Source organism: Gavia stellata, chromosome 1 (genome assembly GCF_030936135.1).
Source record: "Gavia stellata isolate bGavSte3 chromosome 1, bGavSte3.hap2, whole genome shotgun sequence".
In the NCBI taxonomy this organism is placed as follows: domain Eukaryota; kingdom Metazoa; phylum Chordata; class Aves; order Gaviiformes; family Gaviidae; genus Gavia; species Gavia stellata.
This window is the reverse complement of record NC_082594.1, coordinates 33,492,760-33,516,781: the sequence shown is the minus strand read 5'-3', so window position 1 is coordinate 33,516,781 and position 24,022 is coordinate 33,492,760. Positions and strand designations below refer to the sequence as shown.

Here is a 24,022-nt window from a genome sequence, read left to right as displayed (position 1 = left end):
CTGCTGAGAAGCTATATGACCGTGGGTCAGCCCGCTGACCTTTCTGTACCTTAATTTCTGCATCTGCAAAACAGGTACAATAATACTCACTTACTGGTGAGGATTAGCTCACATTTTTATAGCACTTTGCAGGTGTAAAGCACTCTGTGGGGGCTGAAAATTAGCATTATGATTCCTGTGAAACATCCATAATCATCTGCTCCGGGAAAGACAATTGAGGATTGAGAACCTCTACTCCAGTAGAGCTTATATCTGTCTCGGCCGCATACTCCGTGCTCTCCATGCACTGACTGTGAGCCTTCATCACTTTCAGGCCTTTCTGTACAACATGCGCAGCAAGCACACAGCAAGCAAGGATTTGCTTTAGGCTTATTGAAGACTAGTATTAATGAAAACTCATGATATTACATTACTTTTTTTTAATAAGTAATGAAAAAGGATTTGCTCTGGGTGTGATGCTTTTTTTCCATATCGATGTATATGCATTGCTTTTCAGATTAAGCTTTGAAACTCGGAGCCTGCCATTTATTCCACAGGATGCAGTGGTGGCCGTATTAAATATTCATGGCTAGTGAATGCTGGGAGATAAAGTCAGAGGTGAAAGGGCAACATACAATTCAAAGAAGTCCTTAGGCTATGCTAATTTGCTTGATCTCATTTTTAAAAGTCAGACTTCTGACAGTCACAGCAGGCCATCCTCTGCAGCACTCTTCTGCTGTGGGTGGAAGTCCATCATTACTACTCGCTGCTAAAGAGGCCCACAGAGCTCCGTGGCACACGAAGTGGAGCACCACAACAGCGTGGTATCATACCAATCTTCTCCTTGGATCAGGGAAAACTGGGACTGGAAAGATGCTGAGGAAGGCATCTCGTCCATCCCTCCGGACAAATGTAGGATCAGCTACAGTCCTAGCCAGATATGAAATTTCGTATTAAATCCAGTATCCATAGTAGATCCACAGTATTCTGAGGCAAGGATGGAGCAGGTGGAAAAGTACAAGAAGATGGATGGAAGGCCAAGTTCTCGCTGTCCTGTATGCATCTTTCAGGTTCTATGTGACAGCCAAGGTGACATCTGGTGACTGCTACCACAAGTTGTATTTAACCATTGCTGTTGTCTCTTTAAGACAACTACTAGATATGTTTCAGTTTCTCTGCAAGACTAGCAAACTGAAACAACAGCAAACTCTGCCCAAACCATAGACACACGCTTTCAATCAAAGGAAGGATGGCGGGTTTCAATAAGGTACGGTTTTCTGAATATTCCTTTGGCAGTGGTGAAGATGCAAAGAAAAACAAATCTAAGGGAGATGGCAACAATGAAATTTATGTCCACAAACACTGTTAACATGGCCTCAAAAGGGAGCTGAGAGGAAGAACTTTTAGGTTGCATGCCAATCAAAGCAGCTTTGTGATTTAAGCTGAAGAAAATTATTTGCCACTAATTCCTGCTACGTTCAAGGAAATGTGACTTTGTAAGTAATTTTGCCTGTGTTAAACAAGTACACAGCTTTGTCATCAGTTTCTTCTACAACTGGAATCAATCTACAACAGCACGAGCAGAGTGCTGGGGGCCAACACTCCCAAAACATCCTTCTAGGTGCACTGGGACTCCGTGCCTCCAGAAGGTGACTGTGCTGAGGTATATTGAAGAGGACTGAGTCAAGAATTCTTGAAATCTAATTCCATATCTTGCAGGCACTAATCCAAACCCCACTAAGGTCAATGGCAAGACTACGGAAGGTATGGACAGCTTTTAACCAGGACCAGATTTGTTTTCTCTGTCCTCTTGAATAAGTTGCTTCAGTTTCCCAGTGTGTTAAATTGAGAATGAAATGCTTTCATACATTACATGAGCACTGAGAGGATGCACAAGTACCATTTGTAGAGCATCCTGGAAATGAAACTAATTCTGAATACTAAAACCTATTACTATGCATTGCAGTGATGGAAAATTCATCTGGATTTCTGAACAGTGAAGATCGTGTTCAGACCTCTGAAGAGATTGGTGGTGCTTGCATCTACAGAGAAGCTGATGTATGCCACCTGCATATTGCTGACAAACCATGAAGAGAGCCTACAGAGAGGATGTCCAAAGGAAATACCGGTCTGGACCTGAGGTGCAGAGAAAAAGGAACTGATAAAGTCGCTGGAAAGGAAAGTCAATAAATTTGCCACACCTGTGATAGGATCCAGAAAAATCCCAGGTTTAACTATATTAATGCTACCGAGTGGTGCAATAATAGAAGTTGGATATATAGCTCTTGTCTAGGGACAGGGGGTGATCATCCATCAGCATCACCACTGCAGTCTGCTCCACGTCCTGGCATAACGCCTATTTGGAGCAGGACCAGGACACAAGAGTTAGAGCTGGAGACAATGCCTGTTGAACTTATCGGTAAGTTTGTTGGTCTTCAGGATCAAAGATACCGATAGAGTTATGCAGGATTACAAAAAATGGGAATCAACCCTGCCCATGTATTTTTTTTAACAGATCCATTTGGATATATGATTATTAAGATACTGTAGACATGAATATGCTAGATTAAACAAAGATAGATACATTAAATTTGCATAATACCTATCTGAAGAGTCAAACAAGTAGTATTTTATGCTTTCAATGATCATAGCATTATTTTTAAAGGGATCTATACATATATTTATGCAGCTAGGTAAGGGTTTATGATCTCTTGGAATTATAAAGACCAACTTGGCAGAAGAGAGAAAGTTTACACTTGAAAAATGTTAATAAATAATTACTAAATGAAATCACGAAAATTAAAAGTAATCAGAGATAATGAAGAACTTTAAGAATGGAAAAGCACATGTTGCTCAAGTTAGAGCCCATGTGGATACTGTACATAAGGCTTGAGTATTCACACATTTGTACAAGAAAGTAAAAGCATTGAACATCAATATTTTCCAGTCCATGTTCTGCCTAAATTTGGCAAAATGAGTTAATTCCTGTTTCATCTAATAAGAAATTGGCATGGTGGAGAATAATGAAAACATCTGAAGAACAAATATCTGGAACTGGCAGTTAGAGAGGCAAGAAGAAAAATCTTCTTGAACACTTGGAGTAGTTTTTAAAGCTCCTTTTTCTTTCAAGTAGAATATAGGAAGAACAAAACGTTTCAGATGAAATCTTTGGGGCTGGAAAAAATAGAAGAACAATAAAATCCTTTTAAGGATAACTAGATTCTAACACAGCAGATAGTGTAAAAGAATTGCTTTTGGTAGTCTGCATTTTGGGAGTGCAGGAGCAACTTTGTCATCCATATAAATAGCCACACAATCTTGGAGAAGCATCCTCCTTTCCTTCTTTGGCAATGGCTGCTGTCTGAATCACCTTCTGGTTTTGCCCAAATAACATGGATGCATACTCCGAACAACTGCGCTTTTGGGGATTGCACTCCACCACCAATACTAACGTACCACCCCATTTCCACCAGCCCTTACCACAAGCTATATATCTGCTCAACATTACTTTTAAGTGTATAATCCCCTATATGATTCTCAGCATTAGCCCTTGGGTGTGTCATTTGTTTTGCCTGCAACTGGCAGTTGTTTCTGTGGTGTTTTATGACAGCTTCCAAGTTGTATTTCTGTTGGACGCATGAGAACACCCATGTGTGCGCACCCCTCCTGGCATGCATGGAAGGTTTCCACCACGGACAACCAGCAGCCTGCCGGTGGCTATGGTGCTCAGACGTGCTGGTCGAACATACAGAGAGACTGTGAGAGGTGAAAACAGTGATCTGAATGCAAAATAGCTAACTAAAATAAAGAACATTGAAAGGATCCCCATGGCCTGGGAGTAGTAATTTTACAGCTAAGAAAAACAGTATATTTTTTGCTAGGTTTGAAAGACAAAAAAAGATCTGGTTCCAGGAAAGGAGTTGCCTGCCAACATGCACTGCAAGGATTAGGACAGTCCAGGCAGCAGCTGGTAATAAATGTAGTAAGATGCTCGTTAAACTTTGGTTTCTGTGGAGAAAAAAAGAAAAGCTTCTGGAGACTAGAGATTTGATTGCGTACTTCAGAAACACCATTGCTGAGTATTTAAAGACTGAACATAGAGTTGATTTCTAAAAGCTGAGATTTAAGTTTTCCTGAAAAAGTCTGCCTCCCTTAAAACAAATATACATATATTTTTTTATATATATATATAAGGGAGTACATATTACTTGGCAGTAGCAAAGAAAGAGTAGCTTTCTTTTTCCTCAAATGAAGGAAGAACCTTACCAGAATAAGAAAAATAAATATTCCAAAAACTTTTGTATTTTATCTAAAATTCTCCCTCAAAACTCTACAGTCTGCCAGTGTCTTTATCCTCATGTCCGTCTCCTTTTTTCTGTATCATCAACTAAGAATGAATATTCAGCTGCAAGCTAGAGATCAAGGTTGGATCACTGTTTATCCTGGTCATTCAAATCTTACCATCTTAGGAGCTTCAGGAAGGTTTTGGTGGAAGTGACTCATTTGGTCAGTGTTACAGGACTTTTCTCACTGTAAAAGCCTTCCTCACTGGACAAGAAGAAGACAAAAGTGGGAGTGGCAGTAGGGCACCAGGTCACTGATGTGCCAAGGAGATATCTGAATTTAATTTGGTGTTGATCCAGCTGGAGGAGCCCAGTTGTGGAGCACGGCCATCAGGCCCAAAGAGCCAGACCTTGGAAGGCAGCAGCGTGACAGCCACTGGCATCTTCCAGTACATTTCCTTGTCCAGTTTAGACGTCATTAAACTTCTACATTTCTCTGTTTCTGAGATAGATGCTGGATTGTCTCGTAAACTTCTGGACACATTCCAATAAACAAAGGTGGGGGGAAAAAAGTCTGACAGCTCTTCCATTTGACCAGCATAACCACTATCATCCTGCCTCAGAGCAAGGACCATCAGACTGTGGCCAGTAGCAGATGCCCAGGGAATCAGAATAAGAAATAGGCAGGGAAAGAGCAAACTATTTTTAGCTCATATGCATTGAGTGCTTACATATTGCCAGTGGCAGAGATCACAACTGAACAATCCTTTCTAGCAGGTACCTATTTCATATGACTTGATTTATACCTTTTCACTAAATCCTACTGTGCACCTATTTCTATTTTGAATCTGTTGGAACCTGTTTATATCTCTGGCTTTCACAGTGTGCTGTTATTAGGGTAGTAACTGAGTAGGGAACGTGCTTCCTCTGCTTTGCTAAAACAATGTATTTGGCAGTTCCAGGCACACCTTCTAGTTCTTTCATCCTGAAAAATAGTGAATAGCTGCTCCTTATTCACCTTATCCACAAGATTACAGATTTTTTTTCTGCTTTTATATTTTGCCACCTGTTTGGTATGCAATCTTTGTCTCTGCAGAGCTGCTACAAAGAAATATGGATATGGAACCTCTGATTGCGGCCCTTTTTAAAATCCTGAGAAGGTAACTGCATGGGCAGAGATGTATTTGTAGGTGCTCATCTAGCCCTGAATTTTTGAAGAACTAAATATTAAAGACATGGGCAGATGCCCTTAAATAAGCACTGCATGAACCCAGTCGATGAAGCACCATGGGGGCATAGGACTCCTGCAGGAACGGGAGTAAGGCACATAGCATCAATATGCGTGTGTGCGTGTGTGTGCATGCATGTGTACGTGCACGTGTATATTTGGAGGAGTGGAAAGGAGTGAATGAAGGAGGGGCAGGAAATCACTTCCTTGACCTCCAGCTTTCTCAGTTGGCCAGGGGATCCATCTTAACACCATTCAGCAAGAGCTATATTCTGTGAAACAGAGCCTGGACTGTGGCAAAAACAAGCAAATTCACTAAGGGAATTTTGACAAAAATGGGGGTTGAGGGGGAATCCAGATGAATGATTCTCATTAATAATCAACCAAGTAATAATTTATAGGAACTCTACAGTGTCTGCCAGACCCACTCCATAAACAAAGCCCATGTAGCAACATCAAAACACTTGGAACTTAAAAATTACTTCTATGTGACATATATCACTGACAAAGCTTTAGGGCTGTATTATTGTACTTTTGCTTTTTTGAAGAAAGTGCTGTGTCTGCACAGAGGAATAGTTTACAGCAGACAATCCCAAAACTTTAGATGCTGTTCCTCAGAACTGGCTATGCTGTAGCTGAAAACACTAAAAGCAAATCTGGCCTCCTCTTGATCTCTGCGCACGAAATCACACAACGAACGCTATATTTAGAGCAATGTACATGACAAAGACTAAATTAAAGAAAACCACCTTCTCTTTTCACAAGCAAATCATGGGGTGAATCACTCCTGGTTCACCCTTCATTGCCGCAGCACTTGGCACAACAGGACCCCAACCTTGTTTAGAGCTTCTAATGCAATGCAAATAATAGGAGAGAATAGCAAATAATAATAATACAACAAAGTGTTACCACGATAGATGACACTGTCCTCCTAAGATGTAACTTCAATGTTGTTGTGTAAAGAAATCTATAGTGTCACTGCAATGTTATTTCTGTTACTTTTTCTGCTTATGGATAGCCATCAGTGCCATTTTGACCTCAAAGTGGTCTCGGACACTACCTGTCCCTGGTGAATCTATTTAGTTTCCCCTTAGAACAGCTCTGCAAAGAAATACCTAACAGGCAAGCCTGAGAACGAGCTGGAAAAATCAGGACTTGATGTTGAGGGAGTCTGATGACGGTTTGTCAGTTTTTCACAGCTGACAGCTGCATGTGTAAGAAGGTAAAGTCAGAAAAAATCAACTAATCTTAGTCTCCATCCACAATCAGCTGCTCTTCCATGTGTAAAACCCCATTGCCATTGCAACGGAAACTTGTGGAGGTGAAAACTGAGAGGCGAAAAAGCAGAAAAATAGGAAAGAAGGAAAAAGGTAAAGAGAATAATCAAAAGACATGCAGGGAAGCAGGTGAAGGAGAAGGAAAGATGAACAGACAACAGTATTGTCTGGAACCTCTGTGTCATGGGTCCATGCTCTATCCACAGGCTGTTTTGCCCAGTGCCAGGATTTTGAAGGATTCATGAGTTTATAGCACCTCACAATGTCCAGAGCGCTGGCTTTCCCAGAGTCCACGCTGCTTAAGAACCACTCCACGCAGTAGGAACAATGGGCTTCTTCCATCTCCTCATCAATAAATCACTTCCTCGTATGGGGTCAGTCACAAGTTCATTGTGAAGAAAATAGCAAAACTGCAAATTCTGCACACTGCCACCTGATCCCCAGTTAATAGCTCCAAGCCGATTTGTAAAAATATGGGACTGGCCAATATGCAAGATGAAATGTAATACATTGCTTATACAATGCAAAATGTGCACAGCTGTTATTTCCTGATTTTCAAAAGTCTTTGTGCACTCACTATACGCTGCTTGCGATAACCCTCTCCAGTTTTGCACTACTTTATTCCATTTCTCCAGTTTTGGGCTCATCATGGTGGGCTATTCAGTAAGGCTAGCCTTAGCCAAACAAAGTAACCTCTCTAAACTCCCTCCATTGGGAGGTCTTCAATCTGTTTGCCTAATGAATCTCTTCCTAAAGTAAAACTTTGCTATGATGTTCCTTGAAAATGAGATCACCTTTCACCTCAAAGCTCTAGAAGATGAGAAAAGAAATAAATAAAACATGATTATACAGCCTAGGAACTGTTAATGGATTTTTCTTTGCTTGCTATCTAGGAAAGTGCTGTATTCCAAAAATTTGAGAGGCATTTGTATGGGCACAAAAAGAAAAAAATGTCATTGGAAGATATAAGCACCTAAGTAAATGAATACTGAAAAGTAGGTGGAGAGATAGGAAAAATTTCAATTCCCAAGCTAGGCTAATACTGAAATATAACCCTTGTAATAGATGAAACATAAAAAGTCTCCAATGTGTAAAAGATGGTAAAATACCATCTTCTGGATATTAATGTAACCTCAGAGAAAATGGGGGAAAAAATTAAATTCAGACATTCCATTGGACATTTCCCAAATGAAAACGAAAGGGACTCATTTTTCTCATGAATCATGAAAGAAGTTCTGGCTATTAAACTGGAGTTACCGTGTGGATCCTTGAACCTGTGGAATGCATACAAACACTCTCCCTGTCTTTCCAGGGTCACAGGAGTAACAACAGCCTTGTCAAAACTGGAAAGAAGCCGTACAGTCCAGAAAGGCGTATCACCTGCATGGGCAAGTTCTCACAGAAACACAAGAAAAACTGGGCTCTGTCAGACTGAAGGATCCTTCTAGCCCTCCAGCCCAGAAACCTGCCTCTAACAGCAAATCCCCAATTTCGTTTAGTACCAGACAGGAAAATCCTGAAGCGAAACCTCCATTTAATGATCTCCTAATCTCCAACACTCTGTAGCTCAGGGTCTTCCTAAGCCAGAGGAAGTTCTCTATCTCTTTCAGGTTTATTTTTGGATGAAAATACCAGTGATCTTTATTGCATGGGATGTATTTCTCTTGGTGTCATTACTGGAGATGACAGAAAGTTGTCCTGTGAAATCAGATGGAAAATCTTTAGTGACGATATTTCAAACTTTTAACCAAGTTATTTTACATGCATGCTTCTCCTTTAAAAGCCTAAGCAAACAGGCGTAAGACAGACTTAAGCTATAATGTTAAATGATTGTTGCTGGTACTATTTTCCTAGTTTCTTTCATGTCAAATCGTTTTAAATATCAGGGTCCAAATTCCTAAAACCATTGTATCTTTAACCCACAGAGTACTGGAAGGAGGGTGAGCATACCAGACGTAGTAAAGATTTGCTGTCTATAAATGAATGCAGTAAGAAATCTTGATATTTTGTATTATCCTCTACTAGAACTGTTTGACCTCCATAGAATTTATGGCAGTAACTTGTAGGACAATATTTGAATGCTCTGTGCATAGGCAGAATACCTGGTGGATTTGAATTTGCTTAACTAACTGTTGAGTAAGTAATAAAGTGGTACTTGGTGAATTAATAAACTGTTTATTGGTTAAGAATTAACCAAGAATTCCATCTTGAGAAATACTATGCTACATAAAACATGATCTGAAAAGAAGCGAGAGTTGATAGCAGCAAGTAACATTCTTGAGTGTCTATAAAAAGAGCTGTCTTAATTAAACTTCAATGCACTATGACAAAGCTGTTTTGTTAGATTTTGGTTTTAAAAGCCATCTAGCACCTCAGCAAACTGAAAACATTCCTATGTGCTTAGCTCTCACTGCAAATACAGAGTGTTAGTTACTACAGCTCTTCAGGACCATGAGAAACCATTAAGCTGCTGTACAGAAGCAGGTATCTTAGCTAATGGCAGTCTCAGGCCATGGGCAGCATATCTCCATCCAAAACAGAAGGATTTGTGAGTTCACAGGGGTCTCAGCCGGGTATGGCCTGAGGACTGGGTAGCCAGATGGGGAGGAAGAGAATGAGCTGTGGTGACGAGAGAGCTTGCACATAGACACAGATGACAAAGGATGTAAAATCAGACAAAATGAGTGACTTAAAGAACAAGCATTTTGCATTGAGTATGGGATGAAAGTCGTATAAACCAAGAGAACGGAAAGTACCATCCAAAGTACAATTCCTTCTATATTCAAAAGAGGAGGAAAGGCAAAAAAGACCATGGAATTGAGCCACAGTGCTCAAGCAACCATGTCTTCTCCAGTTTGGATAACCTGCAACACCCTCAGCTTTGGACTTATCTTCAACACCCTCGGCTTTTAGTTAGACACCTGCCAGAAGGGAGGGTAATAAAGTGTGCTAGACAAAATTGGAATATGTTGCTTATGAAACAGGAGATTTTTTTTATCCTTTCCATTGTCACACCTGTGATTTGACCTGTGTTCTCAAACACAAACAGATAAATAGAAATGATTAAATAAATATAAGCTATAAGCTTCCACATGTTAGCATTGTCTTGATCTGCAGTTGGTAAGTTCATGAATGTAATACTGTGCTTGAGATAAAAGTATTTAAAATGACAGTTTTTGAGGCATCTCTTCATTAGCTAAGGCTTCCTTTGACCACCTCTCCCCTTCTCAAATTTCGCAGGGTTTGAAAATTTCCTGATGCATTCATTGCAATTCAAGATAATGTTTCAACTTCCCCTTCTATCTATGAATCAGACCGATTGTTTTTAGATCTTGATGATATAAGCACAAGGGCCCTCTCAGCTGTCTGAAGTGCCTATTTTAGGCAGCCAGACTCAATGGTCAAATGGCAGGCAATGGTGCTAACTGGAGTGCTCTTCGTGGCTGGTAGACAAATCCCAAATGGGATACCCCTAACTTCATAATAAAACAATTCCCCTTCTTCAACATGCTGTTTGAGTACAGTAATTATTCCATTGACCAATTTAGAAAAGGCTTGACATTAAAACAGTGTCAGGAGAGCATGCATCACGTTAAGGTAAATAAAGGTAGCCCATATTTCTGAAAGCTGTTATTTCACTCTTTGAGCATACTTAGACAGACATTTCTGCATCCTTTGACATCTGGGTCACAACCATAAAGTTTTCCAGCACAAGTACAATAATTATAACATTATGACTAGCTTTTTCAGCTCATCTCCATTCCTTTTGCATCTCCCAAAGAGCAGAAAACCCTTCTCTCCACCATCTGGGCATATCTCTAGTACAAGGAAGGTCATCAGCAGCTAGAGATGCCAGAGTAGCCAGCTGCTCTGCAGGCCTCCCTCCCCGGGGCCTCAGTACCGGAGCCATTATCAATAGAACGGTGCGGACTAATAAACCTTGATTTTGGCAAATAGCCCAGAGGCAGACAGCTGGGATGGGCGAAATCGTCCTGAGGTTCTTTTAAGTTACTCTGGGACCTGCGCAGGGCACTGCACAGAACTGGGTTAATGCTTTTGGCCCCCAGTGACTCCTTCCATCTCTTCTGTCTCTCACGGCAAGGGGAAATGCACGCCTGAACTAATAATAAACCAACGCTGAGCATGTAGAGAACACTGCGCCAAATATCAAACAGCTGGGGCTCTCTGACCAGCCATTAGCTAGCCCAATCACAGCATCGCCTGAAGTCTTCAAGAAAAGAAGTGAAAATAAGATGGGTAAAAAAGAAATTTCCAAATCAACTGGAAAAAAATTAATCTTACAACATTTGTATAAAGCTCTTGTGACTTGTCAAGGAGTTTATTATGACATAGCTTTTATTTCCTAACAAACACAAACCTCTCATCACGTTCTTCACCATAAAAGGGACTAAAAAGATGAGAAATGCTTAGAGGAGGAAGAAGAAATCTCTCCAAGAACACTTGCATCTTCGTACCTCCAAAACAGCTTAAAATACAGGCATTGCTCTTGGCTGTCTTTCAGCGTAGGAAATAAAAAAAGGTTATGTTTTTCCTTAGAAAGTAGAAATCTTGACAGCATTCTTACAATGTCATATTACATTATCCAGTTTAATAGGGAAAAGATCTTGTTTGAAAAGAATTCAGGAGTCTTTATAAATTAACAGCATACTTCAGAAAGCAGAGTGAGACACTGTGCACAAAATTAGTTCTACTTGTATACCAATTAAGGAAGAATCCAGGCTTTGTATCTCTTGTGCATAACATTTTTTAATTTAGATTATATTAGTGGTTGTGTGCAAAACTTGTAACTTAACATTCTTTCTGCTAGAAAATTTCATCTGCAATTTCTGGCAGCCTGCACCAGAAGTTCATCTGCTAGTACTTCAGAGCAGCGAACTAAAGGCATAGCAATTTCACACACACTCACACACAGCACCAACCCCACCATTCAGAAATTAAATTAGCCTTTCTGGTATTTCCAATTTATTATCAGAACACTCTACATGTGACTCTCTTTGACAATGTTTTCAAGAAAGATGCAGGTTTATAAACAACAAGAACAGAGGGCACATTAATTATTTCAAGAAGTATCCATTTTTTTGCATATTAAAGATAAAACCAAATGATGTCAGACAGACTTTGTTTCAATTTATAATGATTCTTTATCCCGTTTTTAGGGAAAATGCATTTCTTTGTAACTTTTATGGGCTAGAAAATGTTACCCACATTAAGATGCTTCTTTTGCCTCACCATATACATTTCCACAGCTGAGTTCTGTCAATAGTTTTATAATAAACCATTTTTTCAGAGGTTTGTACATCAACTATAAAAATACGTTCCAGGATGAAAATTGGCAGAATGTTGGTTCTCAGTTCAAAGATATGCAATAGTATTGTTCTTAATAAAAGAAACCCAAACTTCCTTCACAGGCTTTTTTAAGTATTTTTTTAAAAGGTGTCAAACTACAATCTCTACTAGTGGGGCAATATAAAGATAACATACAAAACTTGCAGCATGCAAATGTTCTGGGGAAAAAGGTGTAGTCGTATTTGACATTCAATGTACAATAAATGCAGCATAACTGAGCAATGCTCAATAAACAGTGTGTAATTATTTAAGCTTGCAAAAATTCTTTGATAAGGTCCTTCCCAAGAGGCTGTCAAAGAAACTGTGCAGGCATAAAGTGAGAGGCAAAGTCTTGTCATGATTGATACAGATCAGAAGCTGGCCAAAGAGACAGGAAAACCAAGAATAAGAACAAGCAAGTACTTTCCATCTGAGATGAGTGGTGTGATTGGAGGTACCATGCTAATAATTGTATTGAAAAGAGAGAAAGTAGTGTTACAGCAAAACCCACAAAAGAAGTACAATTGATTGCCCAGGAAAAAAAAAATGTATCAACAGGTGTTTTAGAGGAACCAAACACAAGGAAGGCAGATGGGCACAAGGATGTCTGTGCTAACAAATCCCAAATGAGGCTCTTAGCAGAAGAAGGGCTGAATGGCTCATGCAGTAAAGATCTGGCAGCGTGGCACTGCATCGAAGGGGCCGGGGAAGCCAATTAAGGGTTAGCCTGGATAAAGGACAAGAGGAAAAAGCATGGGAAAATTACTGCAAGCCTCTTAGAAAAGCCAGACTCTCACCTGACATACCAGGTTCTGAATTAGTCACCCTATCCTCCCCAAGCAATATAAAAGCACAGCAAAAATAGGACGGTGAGTATCATCAGGAACATTATAAAGTAGCTCATAGGAACCACCGCTGAAAGGGCCTCAATTGCTCACTGGGGAGAAGAGGCAGTTATGTAGCAGCATTACAACGCTCATGAATTTTACAGAGGGGGTAGGTGGACAGGTTCTGTGGACTCTGCTCCATGATACAAAACTGGGAAGCATTTAGTGAAATAAATAAAGAGGTTGTAAATGAAGAACAGGTAGGCGGAAACACTTCTTAATTGCAAAAAGCAATTACTCCCATGGAACTCCATGTTATGTAAAACTTAACTGAAGGAAGACCTTATCAGAATTAAAATAGAAAGAAAGAAAGAAATACAGACAAAATCACACACAGAAATACATCATAGACCTTAGACAACAAAAGTGTTCAAAATGATAAAACAGGAGGCAGGGCTGCTAAGGTAATCTATTATTAAAATCATCTGACACTTCCTATTACAAAACCCTGTTGTCAGTCGCTTTTAGCTTTGCCAATCATTAACAGTTTGGACTAAAATTTTACACGTTGAATATCTGCCTGAGGCTGAAATATTCTGGAAATCTAGTCCAGATAATTCAACTGCTGCACAAATGGAGTCCGAGAAAAGAACTTGTTTTTTTTATTTCATGTTAAAAAATTCGGTAGCCCCTCCAGACTTTGGAGACAGGATGTAATATTTCAGAGGTGAAAAGCCTTTGCATTGTTGTGGCAATATTTGCCATTCTCTTTAAACTCTACCTGAAAATCCAGGCAAATTATGTCTTTGAATAAAATTATATTCACTCATTCTTTGAAAAATAGATCTATTTTTGGCTTTAATAGCTGAAATCACAAAGGATTATATCTTCCATGAATGTGCCAGATTATGTTTGCACCTCTGCTCTGCAACCAAGGAAAGAGTTAAAGCAGAAAGAGCTCAGCTGTTGTCAACGTTTGAAATTATTTGTTCCAGCTTTTTAAAACTTGAAACCTAAAGTTGGTTTCTACTTCTGAGCTCTTTTTACCTTCAGTCTGCAAAGTTTCCAGCTTAGCCAGTGAGGACAAATCTAACCTTCTGACACTTGCTGAGATCAGAGTGGTTAAATCAGAACATTGTCTGAGCAGCTTGATTTTCCTAAAAGCCTGTCAGGTCTGGAGCAGCTAATTGGGTCTTGCCCCGTATGTTCTGCCTGTGATTCTTCCAGCAACTGAACATGGAGAGCAACAGAGCCAGCAAGCAGATTTTTCCCAAGTTTTGCTATTCTTGTCTGTCTCCTCATCTACGGGGAAAAAAAAATCTTTCACGCTGATCCTAGGAGAGGTTTACAAAGTTCTGAAATCTGGGCTTTTTTTCGCTCACTGGCCATTTCATTTGAAACATCTCCACTTTGCAGGAGTTTTGAAAAGAAACAGACTTTTCAGGCCATAATCTGCAGTAGGCTACATCATGACCAGGATGTATCTAGTCCACTCTGAACCAGCTGCTAGCTCACCACCCAACACCAGTTTCACCAGGGAGGCAGAAAACAGCTTTTCAAGCAGTAAGTGAGGACCAGGCAGCTGGTGGCAGCTTCTTGCAGGTACCCCCAGGGCCAAAGAGAGAGCAGGTCAGAGCTGACCCTCTCCATCAGGCGCAGCTCAACTCACTGTGGTGCTCTGTGATGGGCACAGGAAACGGCATTTGAGGAGCCACTGCCAGGAGAGAAGGGATGGTGACTGGCAGTGCCGTCAGCTTGATTAGCATGGGGTAGATGGCATAATACCTGGATGTGGCCCATGCAGCTGGGCTGGCTGAATTCACTAGAGTGAGTAGATTTGGGTCTTTTTGCTTTTTTTCACACCAGCTGAACTATTTAGCTCTGTGGGTCGTGTTCTCAGCTGTACTACAGCTGTATTCAGGAGAGCTTAGAGAAGAGGCTTTTAGCACCTGGGACTGCCAGCGACTGCTTTGTCCTTCGATTTGTGCTGAAGGAGCCTCAGGACAGTTTTGAGTTTTGTGGGGCTGCGATACTTAATGAAGGCTGCTAATGGGCCACGTGCTCTGCCGCCCTTGTCTGCGTAATGCCGGCTCTCAACCACCTTTGCCGTGCCGGTGAATTTTCAGCCTTTCACATTTGAGGCAGCTTTATAGCTTCTTTGCACTGCTGAAATGGGACAGAAGGACCAGGTTAGGAAAGGTCCTTTCTAAGTCTAGCATACGTACTTTAAACTCAAACGGTAAATTTGTGGTTTGAAGAGGTTTCTGACTGGCTCCTTTGGTCTCTGGGTTCCAGCACCGAGAGGATTTATGTTTCACACCATGTACTGTAGTTCCAGATATTTAAATCAAGAACGTACTCATCCGAGCTTCACAGGAAAGTATACTACTTCAGATAGAATTATGGCGAGCATCTTTATGTTTTGTTGTCACTTAAGCATTAAGCAGCTCCATGCCACCTTGTATAATTCTCAAAACAGTCAGGTTTCTGAGATTAAATGCCAGTCTCACATTATGAAGCAGGTTGTGCTCCTGAGAACTAAATCACAAAATAACTATGGTCCTAGGCCAGGAATTCATGTGTATTATTTTTGTACTCGCCTTTTCCAGCATTTCCAGGTTTTATGTTATCGTGAACAGCCATGGTCATGGTACCCCTCGAAACATGAATCGACGTCATTCTGAATCACATATGAGATATAGCCCATCCATCAAAAAAACACCCAATGTAGCAGAAGTAATGCAAAACCTTTCCCACTTTATGTGCCACTTTATAAATCTGACTGCACTTGTCTGAATCTTGTTCCCTAGGGCTTGTTAAATTTCAGCAGAATTCTCCTTCATGTTGTGAACCGAATATGAAAAAGCAAAGCCACCAAACTGATACTCAGCAAAGCTAAAACGCACAGTAACACCGAATTGAAAGGTGAGCAAACCACAGCTTATTAACTTGATTTTCTGAGAAAAAGAGTAGGGGAAAAAAGGAAAAAAAAAGCCTCTTCAGGATAGAAAGAAAAAAACTCATATATCTTGAAAAGGAGAGAGGGTTAAAAGAGAGATGACTGATACAAGCAAAGATTAAAATGTAAAACACCCAGCAACTCCTTCTTTGACGTTCCCTTTTGAACGCAGTCTACTGCAGAGCAGAATATTCTACAATAAGTGTTTTGGACTGAGCTTTGTATCCAGTTCCACCAGTGTGACTCCACTGCTACTAGCAGGACTGTGCCAGGGTCCCAGGTGGCAAGGATGAAAACAGAAACTCATTATGGAATGAGAAATGTAAGAATGCTTTGGTGAGAGCACATTCCCTGCAGAGTGCCATGCAAGTAAAAAGAACATTTAAATAATACTGCCCTTGATCCTCTCAAAAGCTGAAAGTACGTTTATTCAGCTTGAATTCCAAAAACCCAGCCACTGTTTATAAAATGTACTTGATCCTTGTGTAAGACCCTTTGGCATCTTCTTTCAGCAAAAAGATCTCCAGATGTTATTTTTACAATTCATCTTAAGTAAATGTATGTGTTTAGCTAAACAGGCTTAAACGCAAGAGCCACCTAAGAGAACAATGATGAAATGCTTGACTTGATTTATGGACCAACTGTCAAACCCTTGTTCATGAACATCTGGCTGGGAAGGTGATTTGAAAAGTTTTCCTGTCAGTAAATATCAGCGTAGTAAGCTCTTCTAGTTACAGACAGCTCTAAATTGTAAACGTAATTAGTAGAGAAATGGCATCGGAGTGTACGTCTGAAGTCACGTTCAGCTTATCCATGCACACAAAAACATTCATTTTACAGCACCGCTAACGTGTAATGTGTAATCATTCGCAACCTCTTAATTAACAAAATACACAAAATATCAGGTTCGGAACCCGAAAGTTGCTTTCCCTACAAGCTGCACGAGCAAATGCAAGGCTGTCTCTCACAACAGCCCTTCAAAGTAAGCTCATTCGCCTCCCTCAGAGCTTCTCAGCAACCGCCGTGGCTTGGACTTGGTAGCCCAGCTTTCTCCCACACCCCTGTACCTGTTCCCTCCAGCTTTGTCACACAGGTCCAGCAGGAGCTCCTGGGAGAGAGGAACCTCACCCGTCCTCTGCCCACCTCCATCTGTTTCTTAGCACAGCTTCCGCAGTTTCCCATAAACACAACAGCTTGCAAGGGCCTAAATGCCACAGCAACATGCCTAATTCAAAGGCTGATATCATGTAAAATCTACAAAGCGAGGCTGAGCCCAGGAAAATCAAATTTTTCTCTCCTTCTTCCCCTGTTTTGCGACAACATGACAACTCTGAGATGACACAATCCAGGAACCTTTTCTGTAATTCAATTCTAGTTCTGAAGCAAAAGTCTACTTTCATCCCAGGTCTAATCTAATATCGGGGAGTGATGAGGTTTTTTGTAGGAAATTTCTTTGTTCACTGAGAAACAAAGCAGCAGCTTTTTTGTAGAAATTCACTTTCAGCTAAAATGAAAGTAATGTCAATCCGGGACCTCACTATAGGCTCAGAGAGATTCATATCACCCACACCAAAACACCTAACCACAGCACCTCAGGCAGGAGCCTTTTCACCCTCTCATATGGCCTGTGGAAAAGGTGGAAGGTTGTGTAGAGTGACTCAGCCCACCCATAGTGATCTCTGCATCCCCGAAAGGAGATTCCTATCTCTTTCCAGAAACTATGACCGTCATCACACTCCTTTCTTTGGCATTCCTGTTGCACATCCAGTAACAGGGAGGCAGAACCTTGTACGTACTTCCTTGTCATAAAGAAACTACTGGAGTACCTCATTAAACCAACAACAAAAAGGAATTAAATTTCTAACTCAGCCTTGGTGGAAAACTTACTGTGAACCAGAGAAGTGACTTACAACAGTCTTGTTTTGGTTAAGTCACATTAGAAAAAAACTGTTATATTCTTGAGTGGCTATGCATACAAGCAACAGCCAAGACATTTACTGACAAGGATGGGATGTTCAAAACATGCTAAAAACATTGAAGGGTTTCGTCACATGAAAACTTCACAAAAGCCATTAACTAGAAAACTGTTGTAAAAGGGACAAGATGAAAAATGTGTCAGACTGAAATAGAATGGCAGTCCATTTTGAACGAGGCAAAAGGGATTTAGGAGATAGGGAGCACAGGAAGAGAAGCTGGAGCTTTTTTTAAGACATTGTGGTTATAAATGATAAGAAAAATAAGTATGGAAGCAGCATATTTGTTTCAATTTCCAAAAGTATTTGACAAGTTTCCATAGGAGAGATTAATGACCAAGAGGCACAGAACAAGAATAAGGAAATAAAAAACTCTTCTGTGTATAAAAACTAGCTCAAATTGATGTTTTGCCCTTAGAAGAAGACTACCCCCCTTACACAAGAGATCTTTTCCTCAAAGCCATAAATCGACCATTATCCTGTGGGTCTGAAATTGGAGTGCTACTTTAAGAATAATGATGTCACACATTTGTAATAGTATTGCTATAGCTGTAATGGTCTAAAGTCATAAGCAAGACAAGGTTTATGGGCCAGTATAGTCAGAAAAACCAGAGAAGCCCATGTTCAGGTCAGAGATAGAAGCAGTGAACTTCCAAGCTAAATACAGGTAGGGAGCACATCCTTTGAATTTAATTAGAGATGTTTAGTCAGGTAGACAAAAAAGCTGGTTGGCACCTGTAAAAGAGAAGGGAATATTAAAAGGGAAGTGGTGACAGAGTGGTTATTCTGTAAAGGAATAGATAGGCAAGCCTGTGGCAGATGAAAAGATTAATAAAGGGAGGAAAATTATAATGTGCTGCAAAACTACTCCTTCCTTTGAATTCACCTTTTTTTACTGTCTGCTATAATTAAAGTTTTAGTCCCCTGGTTGTCTCAGACCATCGGAGGGCTGGTGCAATTTTTTCCAGCTACATGAGTTGGTCTAGGAAGCAATATAACTTTTACCCACAAATCTTGCCTTACACGGCAGGCGTGCAGCCATACAGGCTCGCTGTACGGCACTCGCTTCCTTGCTCTGTGAGCAAACATATATTGGAGGAGCCCACTGTGACCCTGCCTCTTCTCCTCCCCTTTGCACTCGCAAAGCTTGATTAGTTATCGGCACACGGTCCCTGAGGTCAAAGCAGCACAGGCTGCCAGTGGGCCTGGGCATTAAATGAAGGGGTTAATTATATGTGATGGAAAATACTTCTTTTGTTTGTTTGTTTCCTGGGTTTTCTAATTTAAAAGACAGATGAAGCCTGGCCTTTTATGGTCAGATTAATTTTTCTTTATTTTACTAACACAAGGAAAAAAAATTTACAGCCTCTTATTCCTGCTGGCTCTGCAGACTTGCATGAGTGGAAAAGGGAAACTGGGTCCTATTCTGGTCTGTATTATTGATGGAGGGGCTCTCTCCGCCTAACCCCGGGATCACTCTCTCCTCTTATGTTCATCTCTGGAACTCCAGGGGGGACAATCAAGGCTCCAACCACAGTATTTGGCCAGCAACATTTTACTACTGGATTTTACTGATGTCAGAGCGAAAACAGGTTTGTTACCCTTTAAATCCCCAAATGAGTTTGCAGAGCAGGCAGTACTTGCAAACCTGTAAACTCTATTTATATGCAGCCATTAAGTAACATGGACTTTCCTGATATTTTCAATCTATAACACAACCGTAAAAGAAAACTATGACAGGTTGTCATCTTTCGATCATAAAAGCATGGTGAGCAATAAAAAAAGTCCTCTGGAGGATTTCTTTAGTTCATGCTTACTATATACATATGAGGATGAGGCATTAAATAGAGTATCTCAAGGCTACAGATGAAACAAATCTTGGAAGCACAACAAATAACGGGTCATGTAATCAAGTCTAGTGAGATGTGGCTCTCATACAATGTGGTCCACAGAGGCCAGATGCCATTCTGCATCAGAAAATGTGAAATAATTGAGCTAGGATAAGGCAAACAACCTGGGAAATGTGTGAAAACCCAAACTGTCTTTGAATCTTAACAAGAAAACACTGAGGAAATACCACTAGATCCACGACCTGATGCCTATTAGCAATAAGAAGGGAGAATTACAGTATACAGTAACAGTGGCTAGAATGCAGATGTGTGATAATGTTTCTGTTACATAATCCTTAGAATAATGGAGCCCCTCTGTTACTACTTGAGGTAGCTAAGAGACCTTAAAGCCCATTAGTAGGTATCTGTTGCATTACAGAGATTGCGTTCAAATCTACGCTGATGCTTTGTTGATGGTAAACCAAAGATCTCTGTCTGTTAAAGGAGTTGCGGTAAAAAAACCCTCCACTGAGAACTCGGGGCCTCAAATCCCTGGATGAGTAGTTGAAGGTTGGTTAGCTCTTGTATCCCTGATGAGCTCAACTGCTGAGGTAAAACACTGGAAGAGAGGAAGTCCCTAAGGGACACCAAATGGTGTATATGAGTCATTAGCTATCATCATTTTGTTAGCACTGCACCTTTACATTTCTAAAAGGCGTGCACACATGTAGAGAGACACATGCCACCCCATCAGGCAGTGCTGAAGCAGTTATAGGGAAATATATATTGGGATCCTTCATGGAGATACAGGTTCCCTCCTGAGGCCCACTGCTCGTAACTTCCATTGACATATAATAGCCCCCTTGCCTTCAAGAGGCCAATCTTTGTCATGATGATTACATGCAAGACTGTTTCTGCAGAATTGGAGGGTCTGGGTTTGTTTTACCTTAATTCCAGCTTAAATTCCACTTGGATAACAACACCAAAAACCAACAGAAATGCAGGCTGTTTGCTTGCTCTTTTTTGAAGGGAAAACGTAGGACACATGTTCCAAACCACACTTAGATTTTAAAGCTCGGAATTAACACCTTGAACTGCAGCCAGAAATGATCCTAGTCTTGAGGCTGAAAGTCCTTAGCCTTGGGAGTCGATAAATCAGTCATGACATGCCTGAACCGGCTATGGTTTACTATAAAATCAAGCTTGATTATCTACTTGAGGTAATTAGACAGCCCAGAACAAAAGGACACAAAGTTAAAAGGCAACATATGTAGGAAGAACTAGAAGAGATACTTTACACAGGCTGGTGAACAGCAAGAATCAACTTGTACTTGAGATTTTCATATACTGAATTCTGGCTAATAACATAAACGGACTCTGCAATATTTATAATCAGCAATTTATTAAATCAGCTACTCTTAGAGCTGTTCAACTGCAGATTCCCATTCCCTGCTGCCTGCACACAGCCCTGATATCCAGCTGCAGCATCCGAGCTCTCTCCTCTCATAACCCATGACCCTTCTCTAAGTCCCTAGGGGATTACAAAAGTACTAAAAGCACAGTAAAGAAAAAAAGAGTGCTACAACATTTATTACATTAAAGGACAGCAGCACTGTGTTTGCGTATAAACACACTAAATACCAGGGAATTAAAAGAAAATAAAATTTGCTCACTTTTCTCTTTCCTGTCCTCTTGATTTTGGTGAGTTTATTGTTATTTTTAAGGAATATTTAATTTATTTATGGTACTGGCTATTCTAGCAGATAAAGTTGTAGGACATTCTGCAATGTCTTAAAAATACTTCTACAAAGCATACTTGAAGTGCCAAAATTGTAATCAAAAGGCCCCAGAAAAGAAGGTTTCAATGATTATTCCTGGAAAGGGCTCAGTCATGCAAGTCCAAGTATAGATCAAGTCCCAAAACAGGAGGTTGCCAATAGAAGTGTTAAAAAGATTTGACAGATGCAGTCCAGATTAGGATAAAACTTCAACACTGCAGTTGGTTATAACATTGCACATTTATTTCTAGTGAAATGAACCATTTGAAATGCAATTGTTTCAGAGAGAAAAAAAGAGCTCTCCATCCACTGCAGTCTGGATGTCTCTTTTCTGAAACACAGCTCGTGCTGCCAGATGTTTACAAAAAAGGTGACAATAAGCACATCTGCACCTTCTCCCATGGTGCCATTTCCTGCAAACGCTAGCAAAGCTCTTTCCTAATCTCTCACTTCCCTTTTCCCAATCCTTTTCTAAAAATCACAGCAGCATAGTCAAAGAGTCAAAGAGCAGGCAGGAACTGTCTGCCTGTTTCTAATGTGCGCAAAAGAGTTTGCCTGTTTCTCACTGCCTGACTCAGAGTATCAGATAAAAAGAGTTAAACCGCTTTTGCACTTACCACCATATTACTGATATGCCAAGATTCCTATAAAAAAAGCTACATAATAGGCAGGCAGCTCCGTAATCACTGCAGCTTTTCATGCCAAACAGTATTATCCCATTGTTTCTATGTAGTCCCTTACCTACCTGGTTTATCTAAGTGAAAGAAAACAGACCATGTGCAATTTGGGCCAGGATTGACTCCTAAGTGTTCAGACAGTGTTTAACTTACTGGAGCTCTCTATCTCTAAGCCTTTCCTGAATGCAAATAACAAGTAATTACTAAATATTGTAGGCATCATGGTCAGGAGGAGGAGATTATTTATAAAGGAAAATCAGCTAGTGTCAAGAGAACCGGTTTTTTAAGAAAAAAAAATCTGCATAAGAAATGTGCACACAGAGGAAAGACAGATAAAGTTTTCCTTGTTACACGAACAGACCTATTAAATTTCTGAAGCCACAGTAACAGAATATCTTTAATATTTGGGCAGAACACAATCTACATACATGCTGCAGAGTATTAGAGCATATTGTAGGTATTAACTTTAATTACCTTTCACCTCCACGTCCACTAACAGAACTACTCCAGTGACCAGCTGCTTCCCATTACAGAGACATTACTCAGAGCTAGTGATGTCACACGCATCATTTGTCACCACCAGAGCATGCAAAGGTGGGGTAAATCCACTGTTTATCTGAATGAAGTCAACATTAGCAAAGTATTATGTTACAAGCTCCCTTGCAGGCCCAGGGATTAGGCTCACTGAAGCCCAACTTCATTCTTCAATGTGGACCATCAAAAGACCTTTTTCCACAATGATAGCCTCTGGTGATATTTCACAGACTTCTGCAGTGAAGTGGATGTGCATCTTTATGCACTTTGTGAGACCTAATTCTCATGCAATAAGCAAAGGGCATTTGAAGAACAGGTGGCAGAAAGGAAAGAAAATCATGCTTATGCCCTTCATCCCAAGGTAAAATGTAGAAAGCAAGCCTCTCTTGCTTGCTCTCTAGGGGCCAAGCTCTAAGCATCAACCCACCCCATGAAGGCAAAGAGAGAGCCTGACTAGGGAAGAACAAAAGATTTTATAGCCCTTGATTTGGGGTGGCTGCCTGGGGATTCATTCATATTCAAGTCTTCCCCTACCAAGGAAGTCTTCCTCGGCAACTGCCCCAGGCAGTGCCATCTGCGCCATCCTGATCACTGCCCTCTCCTGAGAGTACTCTGCATGGACTGAGTTAACAGTCCTCTTGGGACTGCTGTGCCCATCTCCTGCAGACCATCCACACAACCTGTTAACAGCTTTGGCTTTAGGGCTTCGCGTTCAGGTAGCATCGCCTTCACCTTGCCACCCAGACACCATGACTGTGCTCAGCAGGCCACCTTTAAATAGTCTGCCATTCAAGCCTTTTTTTTTTTCCACATAAATACATAACCTGGTATTCATACCTTGTCTTTGATTAGTTAAAATGGTCAATTTGCTCTTTCTGTTGATTTCTATCCACAATAACTCAATTTTCCCGTGAGCAAACTGTACATCACACAGGGGTTACACTGGAGTCCCCATGTCAGTCAAGGAACCTGGGATCCTTGGATGGGGAGTCATGTTTGAAGGGAAAGTGCTGCAAAAAAGCTGTGCTCCAGCAGAAGTGGTCAGTAGCAAATCGTTCCCAATAGCCTCTTGGCTTACTTTATGCAGTGGGATGCTCATAATTACTCATGGGCTTTCTTGTCTAGAATAAACAAACACATGGAAAATAGTGGGAATGGAGGCTTTCCAAAGTGAGATAAAAGACAGGGAAAACTTTTGCAAAAATAAAATATTTCCTTAAGTTACTTTACTGTAACTTCAAATAAAAACATGCGAAACCGATTTTTGGTGGTATAATTACCAACAGCCAGGAATGAAAAAAAAACCCACCCAAAACAAAAGGCCAAAACATC

The 24,022-nt window shown here is 40.6% G+C and overlaps 1 protein-coding gene across 2 annotated transcripts in view; it reads right to left on the bottom strand.

The window, feature by feature from the left end:
• ENOX1 (ecto-NOX disulfide-thiol exchanger 1) overlaps nucleotides 1-24,022 on the bottom strand; it is a 374,261-nt gene that overhangs the window by 110,743 nt on the left and 239,496 nt on the right. The window lies entirely within an intron of this gene.